Source organism: Diaphorina citri, unplaced genomic scaffold (genome assembly GCF_000475195.1).
Source record: "Diaphorina citri unplaced genomic scaffold, Diaci psyllid genome assembly version 1.1 scaffold56, whole genome shotgun sequence".
Lineage (NCBI taxonomy): Eukaryota > Metazoa > Arthropoda > Insecta > Hemiptera > Psyllidae > Diaphorina > Diaphorina citri.
Genome location: NW_007377493.1, coordinates 155,687 through 169,997, shown reverse-complemented (window position 1 = coordinate 169,997; position 14,311 = coordinate 155,687). Strand labels below are relative to the sequence as shown.

General features: G+C 37.7%; 1 protein-coding gene across 1 annotated transcript in view; it reads left to right on the top strand.

Moving 5' to 3' along the window:
• Positions 1-10,275: 10,275 nt before the first annotated feature.
• The window catches only part of LOC108253506 (amyloid-beta-like protein), a gene marked incomplete in the record, with an annotated part of 68,697 nt that continues 64,661 nt past the window's right edge, over positions 10,276-14,311 (top strand). Inside the window, 1 exon segment of the mRNA XM_017447603.2 lies at positions 10,276-10,486.

Sequence of the window (14,311 nt, the reverse complement as noted above, 5' to 3'; positions counted from 1 at the left end):
GCTGCTCGAGGTCTGATGAGCAGGCCCAAGGGAAATTGGATTGTGTGTGTTGAGCTTTCACATTGAATAACGTTGGTCAATGTCTTCCTTCTTTTTTATGCTCGATTTTATTCGCCTGGGTGCATAAAATCGACTAATTAGCTCTTGGCTGCTCGAGGTCTGATGAGCAGGCTCAAGGGAAATTGGATTGTGTGTGTTGAGCTTTCACATTGAATAACGTTTGTCAATGTTGTTCCCCGATAATAGGTACACCTAGGCTAAATTTTAAACCTTGGTCTCGAACCACCAACCACCAGATCCGAAGTCCACCGTGCTTAACTACTACTACACTTTACACTACTGAGGTTGGTCAGAAACTGGAAATTCAATTCCATTCTATTCTCACTCGAACTAACTGTCTTCTTTTTCTTCGCCTTTTCCCGTTGTACAGACGGGGTCGGCGTTTTTCGTCAGCCTCTCAATCAGCCCTAACTAGGGTGATTGCTTTGGGCTGACATTTGGCCTTGGCTACAAATTTTACGAGTGGATACCCTTTGCTCGAACCACCTAAACTAATTTCTCGCAAATCGTATCTTGTGAAGGGTTATTGTTCCGCAGATATAAACTGACATGTGTCTGCCATGATGCCATCGTACAGTCAATTCTATTATGTAAGGTCAGTTCAGGTCAATTAGAACGAGCAGATATCTATCTATTAGATACTTTATTATATTATTATTTTTATTGAATAAAAAACGGGAAATTTTACTTGTATTTATCCAAAACTATTCAGCAAAGGGCATCCACTCGTAAAATTTGTAGCCAAAACCAATGTCAGCCCAAAGCAATCACCCTAGTTAGCGCTGATTGAGAGGCTGACGAAAAACGCCGACCCCGTCTGTACACGGGAAACGGCGAAAAAAAAAGAAGAAGATGGTCCAACGATCCATTTTCCCAACTCGTCGGTATACCTAGTTGAGAGAAATTTAGAAATCTCAAGGGCACCCTTCATATTTTGAGCGAAAAAAATCGGAGTAAATTTCGTGCACCCCCACGTAACATACTACTCGGTGTAACTGCTCCCTCAGATCTTAAAGAAAGGGAGAGAACAGGTTGTTTTTCTTTCTTTTCCATGGAAACTCTCTATTAGTCATGCCCAACAGTGTGAAGAAAATTTCAATTGATTATTGGAAAGTTCACCTCCTGCCCTCCCCCCACGTAAGAGTTTCCGCCAAGCCTGAGAGCAATGCGCAAACAAGATTTCGGAAAAGAACGTGGGAAATTTTATCGCCTGTGCGGGACTTGTATTGCTTTCGGGATATATCAGAGGGACTTTTGTAATGACCCTTCAGGACTCAGGAGGAGGAAAGGAGAAGGGTTTTACTTTTTACGCACCTACAAAAGAGAAGAACTTAAACAAACAAATGAAAGTGTTTATTCGACTTGGATTTTTTTTTCTTTTTTTTCCTCTAGGTACGTGACCTTCGAGTAAGTTCCATTGAGGGTGGAACACTGATGGGCTAGCTCACAAGGTCCGGGTTCGATTCCCGACCGACCGGAAAATTTGGTCTCATACAGTCGGTTTTCTACTACGACGGTACCTTCCTACCTAATATCTGACACCTTCCTTTAAACTTCGTAAAACTATTACCAAAATTCCGTAGATCTTCCACTTACTCACTTTACCCATAGAGGTAGGTAAGTAGGTACCCCGGTAGGTAGGTAGCAACCAAAAAAAAAAAAACTCAATGGAAATTGAAGAAAGGCCATAAACTAGTTGCTAGGTAGGTACTTCATCTTCCTTATTTAAGAACATTTTTACTGACCATTATTTCGCAATTTTATTGACCTGTTATAAGCTAGTAAAAACTTCTAAAGGTAGTTATATACCAAGGTAGGTATAAAGGTAGGTATATACCAAGACCTAGGTGTATTGAGGTAAGTAGGTATTTACCTAATATGTACAGGCCTACATAGGTAAATATTATCGCGTTAACGAATAAATTTACAGGTATTCAGATATGTAGATCCCCCCCCCCTTTGTAATATTGTCTATTAATTTGCTTGGGAAAAGTTACATCTCCACTAAGCAACAACGCAAAGCCTTGGAAAATTTAGCATCTCCACTAATTTCATTGAACAGCATAGAGTACGAATTGCTTATAGTCGAGAGTCATAAAAGTACGATCCCATGTCTGATTTGATTACCTAAATAAATTTCTCTGTTTTTTTATGGGCAATAAATTTTTAGAAAGGAGATGATTGACGTAGTTTTCAAAATGAAAATGTGTGAAATACCACCTTGGGCGACATGCCCCAAGTATCTTCAAAGTGGGAATTTTAACAATGGAAGAGGGATTTTTTCACGAGTGTGGGAATACTGGGAGCATGGGATCCTTTATCCGTACAGTGTTTATTTTACGAAGTAGATTTTTAAAGTTTGCGTATCGCAAGGGGTGCAGTGTTGTGTTCTGCTGAAAGTTTTTTTAATGTTATCAATAAAATTTTAAACCCTGTTCAGTGATTAAGTTTTCTTTTCGAATTCTTAAGTTCGGAACAAGATTTCTAAAATGCTGAAGATTATCAAATCTTCGGTGATATTTTGCATTGTGTTTGGACTCGCTTTGAGGGCTCAGGTAATGTATTTTATGTTCAAAATTTCTTGAAGAAATTTCCTAAAAACCCCGCCACCGCCCCCGACAGCTTCTCTCATTGATTTTTTACTTCTATAAACTTTTACCCTTTAAATTTCAGCAGATATTTCACATGTTTGTGATATAAGTGTTGTAATTTTATGACAAGACAGAGCTTCTCATACCAGTTCTCATGCTCTGATGTCATCCAGAGATAAATGTTTACATTTTTTCCTCTAGGATTTATTGGATTCTCCTATCAAACTGCTTTGTATCTGGCCAGGAAAGCCCATGTACAAGAGAATGCTTTGGGCTCATCAGTATCTGTTTAAAGCCTTTGGGCAGCTGTAGCATTGTATTTTGTTGTCCAACAACAACAATGATCTTCCATTCTTTCAAATTCAACTCAATGAACATAGATTTACACTGTGAAACTACCAATATCTTGTTTAACAGATAACAGGATCTACTGTAACCTTTAGGATTAGTTGAGGAGTCCTATTTGTCAGTATCCCTGCACAAAGTTCCTACCTCCAAGTCTATAATTCCATCATGTCTTTATTTTGGTCCCTTTTTGGATGTTATTCAATACATCTGTGCTTGCGTAGGAACCCAAAGTGCATTTGATCATGAGACTGTACATCGGAGGGTCAAAATCAGTATGGCTATTTCATTTGAAATTAAATTAATGATGAAAATTGATAAAATAAAAATAACAGGATCCCACAATTCTACATCAGTTGAATTTGTGATTGTTTTTGGCATTTAACCAGTCAGACAAGAGGACCCTATAATTAAAGACCTATTTAAGTATTGAAAGTTGGCAGAAGTGATTATGGTAATATTCCTGAATGTATCATTTTTTTTTTAGGGAGATAGAACCAGCTAGTTATCGCAAGATGTTCCTGGTCCATGGGTCTTGGACAATGATTGAGGCTATTACATGAGAAATATTTGGTGACTTGGATTTGAATGTTGACCCCTTGGATTACAAGTTCTTCTCTGAATTACTTGAACATTTTTTGTTTGTTACTTCCAAGTCTAGAAGCCTATACAATTATTTATTAATAAAATAATGAGTAGGTAATAAAGTTGGCTCCATCTGCCTTATGAATCAGGAAATTGATAAGAGTAATTAGACTTCTGTTTGAAGCCCAGGCCTTAGATTTTAAAATTATAAGTAGGTTCAACATTTTGCTTATTCTAAGTGTGAGTAGATGTAGGTAAGTCGGTAGGTGAGACTGTAAGTAAAAACTGTGTAGGTAGGTACCTATGCACCTACCTTTTTTTTAGGTTTCCCAAAAATTCAATAAGGCCTCCTTCACTGATTTAAGTACTTACAGTACTCCTTACTAGGAGACTCACAAAAGGGGTATCTAATACTCAAGATATTACTTTTGTGCTGTATGGTAACAGGACCACATTTATAGGAGGGGAAGGGATATCAGGAGCTTTCTTTTTGCTCCTTTACATTCCTGTATATTAAGTCATTTCCTGTAATATCATGTTACCATTCCTGTACTTATACAAAATCAATTTTCTGTAAAATTGCCCATTCCTTTGTATTTGGTATACCATCTCCTTTCCTTAAAAATTACTCAGTGCCCACTCCTGTATACAAAATCACCATTAATGAGACTTCCTTTATCATGGACACTCATTGCTATGTTGAAGTTGAAAGCCCAGAAGAAGAAGAAAGCCCAGGGGAAAGAAAAAAAAAATCACCATTCCTGTAAAGTTACCTATTCCTGCAAAAGTGCATACTCAGGTACCATTCCTGTAAAGTTGCCTATTCCCATTATCTTTTCCTGGTTCTTTCCCTTGTCCCTCCTATCTGATGTAAAACCCTTTACTGTGAACTTCTCTTGACACATCTATGTTCCCTTTTTTTATGAATTAAACAAAGCTTTGAGTACAATTCCTGTACTTTTCCTGGTTCTTTCCCTTGTCCCTCCTATCTGATGTAAAACCCTTTACTGTGAACTTCTCTTGACACATCTATGTTCCCTTTTTTATGAATTAAACAAAGCTTTGAGTACAATTCCTGTTCCCCACACAAAAAGCCCAAACTGAGGCTTAGGTGTAGGGGCTGGTCAGCCCCAAAGGACGGGTTGAGCTTCTACGAATCTACGAGCTAATAGGGAGCGCGCAGCGCGACCGTATTTTTTATTATTTTCGACAAGTTCGGCCATGCCTCGGGATGAACTAGCGGAATTCAGCACTAGCGGAATTCAGCTAGTTATAGATAAAAAATCGATTCTTGGTTTCCCTTGGAGGGCAGAGCTCCAAATATACTGGCAGCATTTCCCCTGCTGTATAGCCAAGATGATTTTTTGCTTTCAAATTAGGTAATATTATATGTTCTGGCTATTCCATCTCCTGGTTTTTCTATCATCTTCCAATTTCATTCAGCCATGCCTTCCCCAGATACATAGGTAGGTACAGTTCTTAATAGGTAGAATTAAAAAAATATATATATATCTGTCAAATTTTAAAGGACCAACCATTCGAAAGGCGAAACAAATATAAAGTTAAGAGGAAATTCGTCTTGTTAATAAAACTTTTGTTTGTTCAATAAAATCGACGCGTCGCGTTAAAATTTAAAACTCGATCCCTTCGTTCCATTAGAGGAAATATGGAAGAATAGTGGAATGATGAGGACAGTGAGGGGGGGATGGGAGTTGTCCCTGAGAGGGATGAGGGGAAAATTTAGACTGAGCGGAGAGTCTGTGGGGATTTGTCATGGGGTTTTTCTATACATTGTCCACTTTTCCATTTGCATATGTATTAATTTGCCTGTATTGGTTCTCATTTATGTATCTGAATCCTTTGTATGAGTAATCAGAGTCGTCATTAGGAGATATTGTATTGCATTTGTTTCTTTCTTTTTTTTTTCTATTATATTTTTCATTCATTCATTTATTTATTTAAATTTGCTATTATTTTAGAAATAAAATAATAGTTAGGTATCTACAATATCTACATAGCTTTTGATGTATCCTTCTGGTCCTGAGAACTCATATGGTTAGTAGGTATCATTTTCCCCTCCCCTCTATAATTTAGGGATTTTCGGCCTGGGATATTGTTTTAAGCTGAAATACAGTACATATAACTTTTGACGTTTCGTTTTGTTTCTCAGGACTCATTTTGAACTAATATGTACTTAAGTACAATAACGCTTGCATTTTCCTGTATATTTTCGGATTTTTTATTTCCATTTTGGGCATTGTTTTGGGGGAAAATATTTAACTTTTGACGTTTCGTTCTTTGTTTCAGGCTGATGTCCCTGCGTCGCATTTCGAGCCTCAGGTAGCCATGCTATGTTCTTCCAAAGGCGAGCAGTCCTACCATAGTCAGTACATGCTGGAGTCTGGACATTGGACCACGGATCTCACCCACAAGGTCTCCTGCTACCGGGACAAGCTCGATATTCTGGACTACTGCAAAAAGGTAGGAACTGTTGTAAACCCAATGTTCTGAACTTGCTGCAATAAGGTGAAAACTGTTCTTTACCCAATGTTCTGAACTTCTGCAAAAAAGGTAGAGACCTAGAAACTGTTCTAAACTTCTGAAAGAAGGTGGAAACAGTTCTAAACTTCTCCTAAAAGGTGGAAGCTGTTCTAAACCCAATTTTCATCCTGGTTACAAAAGATGTAACCAGGTTGCAGTGACAAAGGGCGTTTATTAAAGCCGATGGTCCTATTCATACGAATAAACCCAATGTTCCGAACGTACTGCAAATAAATTGTTCTCAATGTTCTGAAGTTCTGCAAAAAGGTAGAGACCTAGAAACTGTTCTAATTTACAGAAAAAGATGGAGAATGTTCTAAATTACATACTGCAAAAAGTTAGAAACTGTTACTTCAAATTGTTCTGAAATACTGTAAAAAGGTAGAAACACTGTTCTAAAAAAAAAATCTGTTCTAGTATAGCTCGCTATACTGTAGTAATAGAAAGTAAAAAAACATTTTAGCTGATTTAATAAGAAAATGAATTATTTACTTTCTATTTTGAAAATTTTGAATAGAAATTGTTAACATTTTTTCCATTGTTAGCATTTTCTTTTCTTTTTTAAGAAAGAAGAAATTGGCAGTCTTCTCTTTCAGCTGTTTTGTAGGTGTTCCACGAATCCAACTGCTTACAATAACTACATCATTCACTTTCTTACTCTGTGGGCGTCACTTTTCTCATATTTAAGGTATTTCGGATTCTCTTCTTGTTTTGTTATTATCAGAAGGAACATTACCTAATGTAACAATACTTAGGGGACAGCTTATTGTTAGCTTATTGGCCTTATTGTTAGAATCGGCTGCTACTACTACCTATTGGGATCAAATTCTCAAATTATATGAAGACTAAAATTTCGCACCGTGGCTGGGATTGAACCCACGCCCTCCTGTCTTGACCACTTCACCACCGAGGCAGGTTGTTCTTATTAGGCTAATTTGGACAGGATTTCTAGCGTCCAACTTCGTCACAATCGATTTATGTATAAAGATCGCAGTGATCGCACACTTCTTACAAGATAGGGCGCAACCAGACATATAACTTTCTTAAGAAAGGGACCAACCAGACATATTTTAACTTTCTTATGTCAGTTCTGGGACTCGAACCCCGGAACAGTTTTCTCTTATCAGGTGTGGTAGCAAGTGTTTTAGTCTCCAGTTTCGCAGACGTCTGGAATTTGGTCCTTACACCTGTGCGATAAGGCGACGCGACGATAATTTGAATGCACCATGGTTTCCTTAGGCGATAAATGCGATAATTCAAATACACCATATTTGGTTACCTTACCCGATAAACGCGATAATTTGAATGCACCATATTTAGTCACCTTACGGGATAAGTCTCGACTCTCGGTTACGAGGATTGCATTTCAATACCGAGATGCAACGATTAGCCCTCTGGGAGTATCAAATTGCGCTGAAAAGAAGAAGAAGAAGAAGAAGAAGAAGAAGAAGAAGAAGAAGAAGAAGAAGAAGAAGAAGAAGAAGAAGAAAATGGCAATAAATATTAGATGAACAAATTTCCCCCGAAAGTCCTTTTCTCGCGTTTTCTAACCCTACAACTCCCAGAATCCTAGGAATTTGATGTTACCTAACGCTTCTGGGAATACCAAAAGTTGCTCGAATGTTCTTTCTCTCAAATTAACCGTACCAGATTTTTACAACTGCAAATGGCACAATTTGAGAATAAAAAAGAATAGACCTTGTTCATACTGCTAGCATAGGACTGAAAAGTCCCTTTATTCTCGCAGTCCAAATTCGCACACACTTTGTACTTTGTTAAGTCCAAATTCGACCACCTTCCATTTTTAGGGTTCAACTAGTGACCGGCGCAATTTGAATACCGCCATTTCCGTGATGTCTTGATGCTATGATTCATAGCAGGAAAGGGGTTAATTTAATTTAATCAATAGCAAACAACTGTGCTTTAATTCTGTTGTGTTCAAGAAGAAGAGAAAAATAAAAACAAGTGCAGTTGGTGCGGGAAAAAATGCAAGCTGTAAGTAGATACTGGAAACTTATTGGTGATTGTAGGTGCCTGTACGAATTCTGTTTAATATTAAGCTCACAAGTGTTCTGATATTAAGCACACAAGTGTTCAATGATAACTATATCACTCTGGTTTGGCACGTGTGAGGTTCGAATTCGAGTCCTGCCTTGGTCAAACATTTTGAATCTTTATTATTTACATAAGAAAAAGCTAAGAAAGGCTTAAGTGTTAGGGCGAACAGCCCTAAAGGAAGGGTTAAACTTCTACGAATCAACATCAGAAAATGTTATGTAGGTATTTACAGAAACAGAGTCGTGAATGTTTGCTGTTTAAAACGACTTAACAAATTTACAAAAACTCATGTTCGGATGATCGCGAGAAACGGTCGCTTTAATCAGCGATGTCTCGACAAATATTCTCGGTTCGAGTCCCAGTTCAGTCACAAATTGGTAACGTCACGTAATTGGTAACATCATTTGCAACATCTTTACTAGGTACAAAGCTCTTTTTACTGCCACTTTTCTTCTTTCTGTCTGTTTTTCGTTCCTTAAATGAATTGTATCTATTTTCTGAGCATTATTTCGCTTCTAAAAGACATTTTATTACGAACTCTCTGAGAGCACTGTGTGTAATTGAAATTTATGTTTGGTAATAATGTTTGCTCGTATTCACAAGTTTTGTGCAATTTGTTTGTCTACGAGCGAGTTATAAGTCTTGGAACGAAACAGTTTATTATCCCATCGGGTTTTTGTACTTTGTTCTACATTTTCCAGTTTGGAAGTAAACCAGAGCACGATGCAATGAAATGTGAACAATTTACCATAGAGGAGCGGAGTAGGGGGTTAAATGAGTTGAGATATTAAATCATCATAAAATAGAGGAAAAAAGAAAATCCTCTCCCGCCCCCCCCTTTAATGCTATCGATTTAAAAACATTCATTTGCCCGAAAGTTCTATTGTGTACAACCTACTTCTCTCTCAACCTACACCTACTTGTAGTAGGTGTAGGTTGAGAGAGAAGTAGGTTTATTTGTTTAAATCTATTGTATGAAGGTTCATACATTTTTTGTATGTACCTTCTAGGTAGACGAGAAATTTTCCGTCGGTACGCGTGGCACAGCTTTTAAAAAATTCACTGTGTGTACTTTACTATACTATACATTTTTTGACAGCTGTCATTTGAAACGAAACGAGTTTGTCTGTTGAATACTGTGTCAGCTTTCCCTCTTCCCCCCTAACTTCTTGTCAACTTCATTTTCACTTCATGTCCCTTCATTTTCACTTCATGTTTCTTCATTTTCACTTCATGTCCCTTCATTTTCACTTCATGTTTCTTCATTTTCACTTCATGTCCCTTCATTTTCACTTCATGTTTCTTCATTTTCACTTCATGTCCCTTCATTTTCACTTCATGTTTCTTCATTTTCACTTCATGTCCCTTCATTTTCACTTCATGTTTCTTCATTTTCACTTCATGTCCCTTCATTTTCACTTCATGTTCTCGGCTGTTCCCCAGTGGATACTTTTGTTACAGTTGACTTTGTTTGCTGCCAAGAAAGTTAAATTCACTAACAGTTGAATTTTTTGTTATCCAATGATAAATGAGGGTTTGCGATTGTTTGGTTTAACCTGACTGAGCCTTTGCGAAATTTATGTTGATTTGATAGCAAGGACTGATAATTTTTTTTCATGTACATAAATATGTCAACATCTACGGTCTTCAAAGACCAGGAAGCAATTAACATCCAGTAGTGAAGTCCAGTAGCAGCTACCATATTATGCACCCTTTGACCCTACTATTACTTATTTCTAGCTCAAAGTTTTTTGGTTTTAAGGTATCTGTTTTAACCGAATTAAAATTCGATCTTACTTAAGTTTAGGGTTGAATGGTAGAGATTGCCTTAGGCCTTAGGCAATAATTTCGCCCCTTGCTTGTAATTTCTGTGTATTTTGTGTACATGTAATTATAAACAATAAAGAGTAAATAATGATAATAATAAAAAGTTATGTTTAACAATGGATACTTACAAGCTTGGATACAACAAAGGATAGTTTTAAGTATCCATTGTTAAACATAACTTGAGTAAAATCGTATTTTCAAAGGATGTCTAAATTAAATAAATTCACTAATAGCGAATTAAAATAAATTAAACCTTGTTTTTCCAGACAAAGTACAACCCAAACAGGCTATCCCGATCGCTTTGAACAAGTTCGGTACATTTAACGAAGACGTGGAAGACATAGATGATGAAGATGATGCCAGTATTGATGACGATGATGATGAACCGGAACCCAAGAAACCCATCGCCAAGGATAGCAATAAAACTGATGACCAGCCTGAAGATGATCCTGATGATGATGACGACGATGACGATGATGGTAAGATTGAGTCCTCCATCAATATTATGTATTATATTTAATACACCTTATTTATACTGTTGGCTAAGAATTAAAAGTCCCATTTTGTCATCAAATTTCAATGATTTTGTAAAAAAAAAAAAAAAAATCGACATTATGTGGCGTATGGAACCACAATCACACTCGTAGACTTCCACTAGACTCTTAGAGTACACTAGTATTGTGATTTCCAATAATTTTTTGAAATAATGTTCCTTGGGGGGAAAAAATATAAAAATTAGTTGTTGAGTGATCTGTAAAACTGACTCAGAAAAAAGGTCTCTTTGAAGTCCTCGAAAGCTCTATCAAAATTTTTGTATTTTGTACATATATTCTTTTGTCTTTGTACTTATTTTCTTGTCATACAACACACCTGCGATTCTCTTCCAGGGGTTAATATTTAAAGTTGACTTGGAAAAGTTCATGCTGAATACTTTACGCAACTCGTTGCAGTCAGAAAAAAATACTGTTCTTAACTCACAATCAAAAATTCGCATCCCATGAGCATATCTGTCCAAGTGTTCCACATGTAAGATATAGGTGAACTTTATACTCTAAATCACCTAGCTCCTGTACAATTGGGGTGTAAATGGCTTGCATGACAGATTTGGAGGGTAAGTCAGACGGTTCATCAGTGACTGACTGGTATGAGACTTTATTGTTTTGTACAAAACTTATGGTACCGAGATCAATGTGATGGCTTAATTTCTTTATCTAATGGTATCTTAAGCCTAAATAAATTGAGAAATGACATTGGTATGAGAGTATTTTGGGGTGTGTGAATATGTTGTATGGATTGACAGATTTGGAGGGTAAGTCGGTAAGTTTGTCAGTGACTGAATGGTATGAGGTATGAGACTTTGGTATGAATTTTGGGGGTGTGAAAGGTAGCATGACAGATTTGGAGAGTAAGTCGGTAAGTTCATCAGTGACTGAATGGTATGAGGTATGAGACTTTGGTATGAATTTTGGGGGTGTGAAAGATAGCATCACAGATTTGGAGGGTAAGGTCTTCACTTGACTGGAGTGGATTACGGACTGTCCCCTATCTATTAGACGTTAAAAAACAAGACTATAGATAAAAGGACAGACGAGTTGTTCTGATGATGGCCATAGTAGTGGTCGAAATACATATATCAACTCGTCTGTCCTTTTATCTATAGTCTTGTTTTTTAACGTCTAATAGATAGGGGACAGTCCGTAATCCACTCCAGCCAAGTGAAGACCATGTCCAGAAATATGTATGATATTGTACTTGACCATTATCTCAAACTAAACAAAATTGTAATGAGAAGTGTTGAAAATGTATGAAAAGTGTTTAAAATGTATGGAAAGTGTTAAAAATGTCTAAAAATGGTCTTCCCTAAATACGGCCCTGAATGTACGTACTTAGAATGTAAGAAGAAAAATAAGGCTACAAATAACACATTGGGAATGTTACTACTAAATTTCAGGTTTCTAGATGGTGGGGTTCTGAGCAATTAGTGTGTGAACGGATTTCGCTTTTAATGGCAGTCGACCCATTTCTGGACCGACTAAGATTTGATGATGAGTAAATAAAAAAATTACTGTGCGGAATGGCTTCCCTGAACAACCTCATCCGACTTACCTGGGACAGTTGGTACAGCTGATTCACCGCGCCCACGAACACCCGGCCCGTGTTTTTATCCACCACCAAATGATTGAATCGGCCCGGCCCAGCCCCGTTCTCGGAACTGAACGTCCGCACCACATCGTTACTCGAGCCGTTCCCGAAACACGCCGACAGAGTTCCCAGAACGATCAGCAGTGGGGCCCACATGACGCACGCCAGCGCCGCAGGGGAAATTTCGTTGAAAGTGCTGTCGTTGCTGTGTTCTGTCCGCTGATTTTCGTTGCTAGACTTTCTAATATAATACTGTTCCTTTGCCTATGTAAAATGTATCTGTATAATGCCGGTTTTCGGACTCTTTTTCTTTGATTTGATCTAAACAAGGTCTCGTATATTTGATGGGTTAAAGAATACATACAAGTAACAGTTTAGTAAAAAGACCTTGCTTAACTAGAAAAAAAAATGTACAGGGAACCTGATACCTCCGCTCTCATCTGAATAGGGATCACGATATGTACAGGGTGATCCAGTCAACCGAATGTACACCCTAAATTTTACATGGTTTGATTCAATATTTGAACGAACAGTTGAAAGTTTTTAGCTCAATTCCCTTTAAGTTTAAGGATGATTTTACATGTTTCACTGTTTGTATTTCGTAGCAATGAGACAACTGCTACATTAGACTCATGTGGTCTGCGTCGCAACATGCCCATCCTGTAGTACTCTCATCGGATCGAAAGTAAAATAGAGGAAATTTCAAACTTCAATTTTTGGGACCTCATCTTTTTCTGAGTGTGATCTATAGTTTGCCAACTACATAATGGGGCTCAACCACTTTTTTTTTTCTTCGCTGATAAAGGAAGTTCGAAACACGCTGATTTCAATAGAAATGCTTAAAATTTCATTCGAGGCTTCCTAAGAGGAGAAATCTTCGTTTGAAATTTTCGAATTTTGAAACGCACAAAATTTTCGCGGGCAGCCATTTTTTCGTGATGACGTCAGTTCATGCGAGGTCGTAAACCATGGCTGCTTCAACGTTATTTTTTTGCGACCTTTGAGCGACATTTTAGGAGATTTAGGGACCGTTTTGGACGTTTTTGAGTGCGCCAATGCACTTTTTGGGTACTTTTACATCGGAATAGGACTCTATCTCGAAAAAAATTGTCATTTGGTTGAGCCCCATTAATTTTCGCGGGCAGCCATTTTTTCGTGATGACGTCAGTTCATGCCAGGTCGTAAACCATGGCTGCTTCAACGTTATTTTTTTTGCGACCTTTGAGCGACATTTAAGGCGATTTAGGGACCGTTTTGGATGTTTTTGAGTGCGCCAATGCACTTTTTGGGTACTTTTACATCGGAATAGGACTATATCTCGAAAAAAATTGCTATTTGGTTGAGCCCCTATAATTTTCGCGGGCAGCCATTTTTTCGTGATGACGTCAGTTCATGCGACCTCGCATGAACTGACGTAAACCATGGCTGCTTCAACGTTATTTTTTTGCGACCTTTCAGCGACATTTTAGGGGATTTAGGGACCGTTTTGGATGTTTTGGGTGCGCCAATGCACTTTTTGGGTACTTTTACATCGGAATAGGACTATATCTCGAAAAAAATTGCTATTTGGTTGAGCCCCTATAATTTTCGCGGGCAGCCATTTTTTCGTGATGACGTCAGTTCATGCGACCTCGCATGAACTGACGTAAACCATGGCTGCTTCAACGTTATTTTTTTGCGACCTTTCAGCGACATTTTAGGGGATTTAGGGACCGTTTTGGATGTTTTGGGTGCGCCAATGCACTTTTTGGGTACTTTTACATCGGAATAGGACTCTACCTCGAAAAAAATTGTCATTTGGTTGAGCCCCATTATCTAACCACTGTTAATGCATAATTTGTATTTCCCAGGTTAACTTCAACGATAGACTAGTCCTAGGTAACAATGCATATTATCATGTGATCAGTAAGGAAGTATATGGAACACTGAGGACAGTACTGCAAGTGACACGAGATCTGTGGGCTGTGGTGCCTGTGTATAATAAACATCTACATTGTGAGTACTTTGTGAAATAAATTTGCCATTACACTGTAGTCTTGGTCATGCGAGACGGTATCTCTACAGTGTACTGGCATCTTCATTACTAAAATAAATAATAAGTACTCTTTTTTTTTTTTTTTTTTAAAAAAAGAGGTTTGACAGGGGGAACTTAAACTGTTATG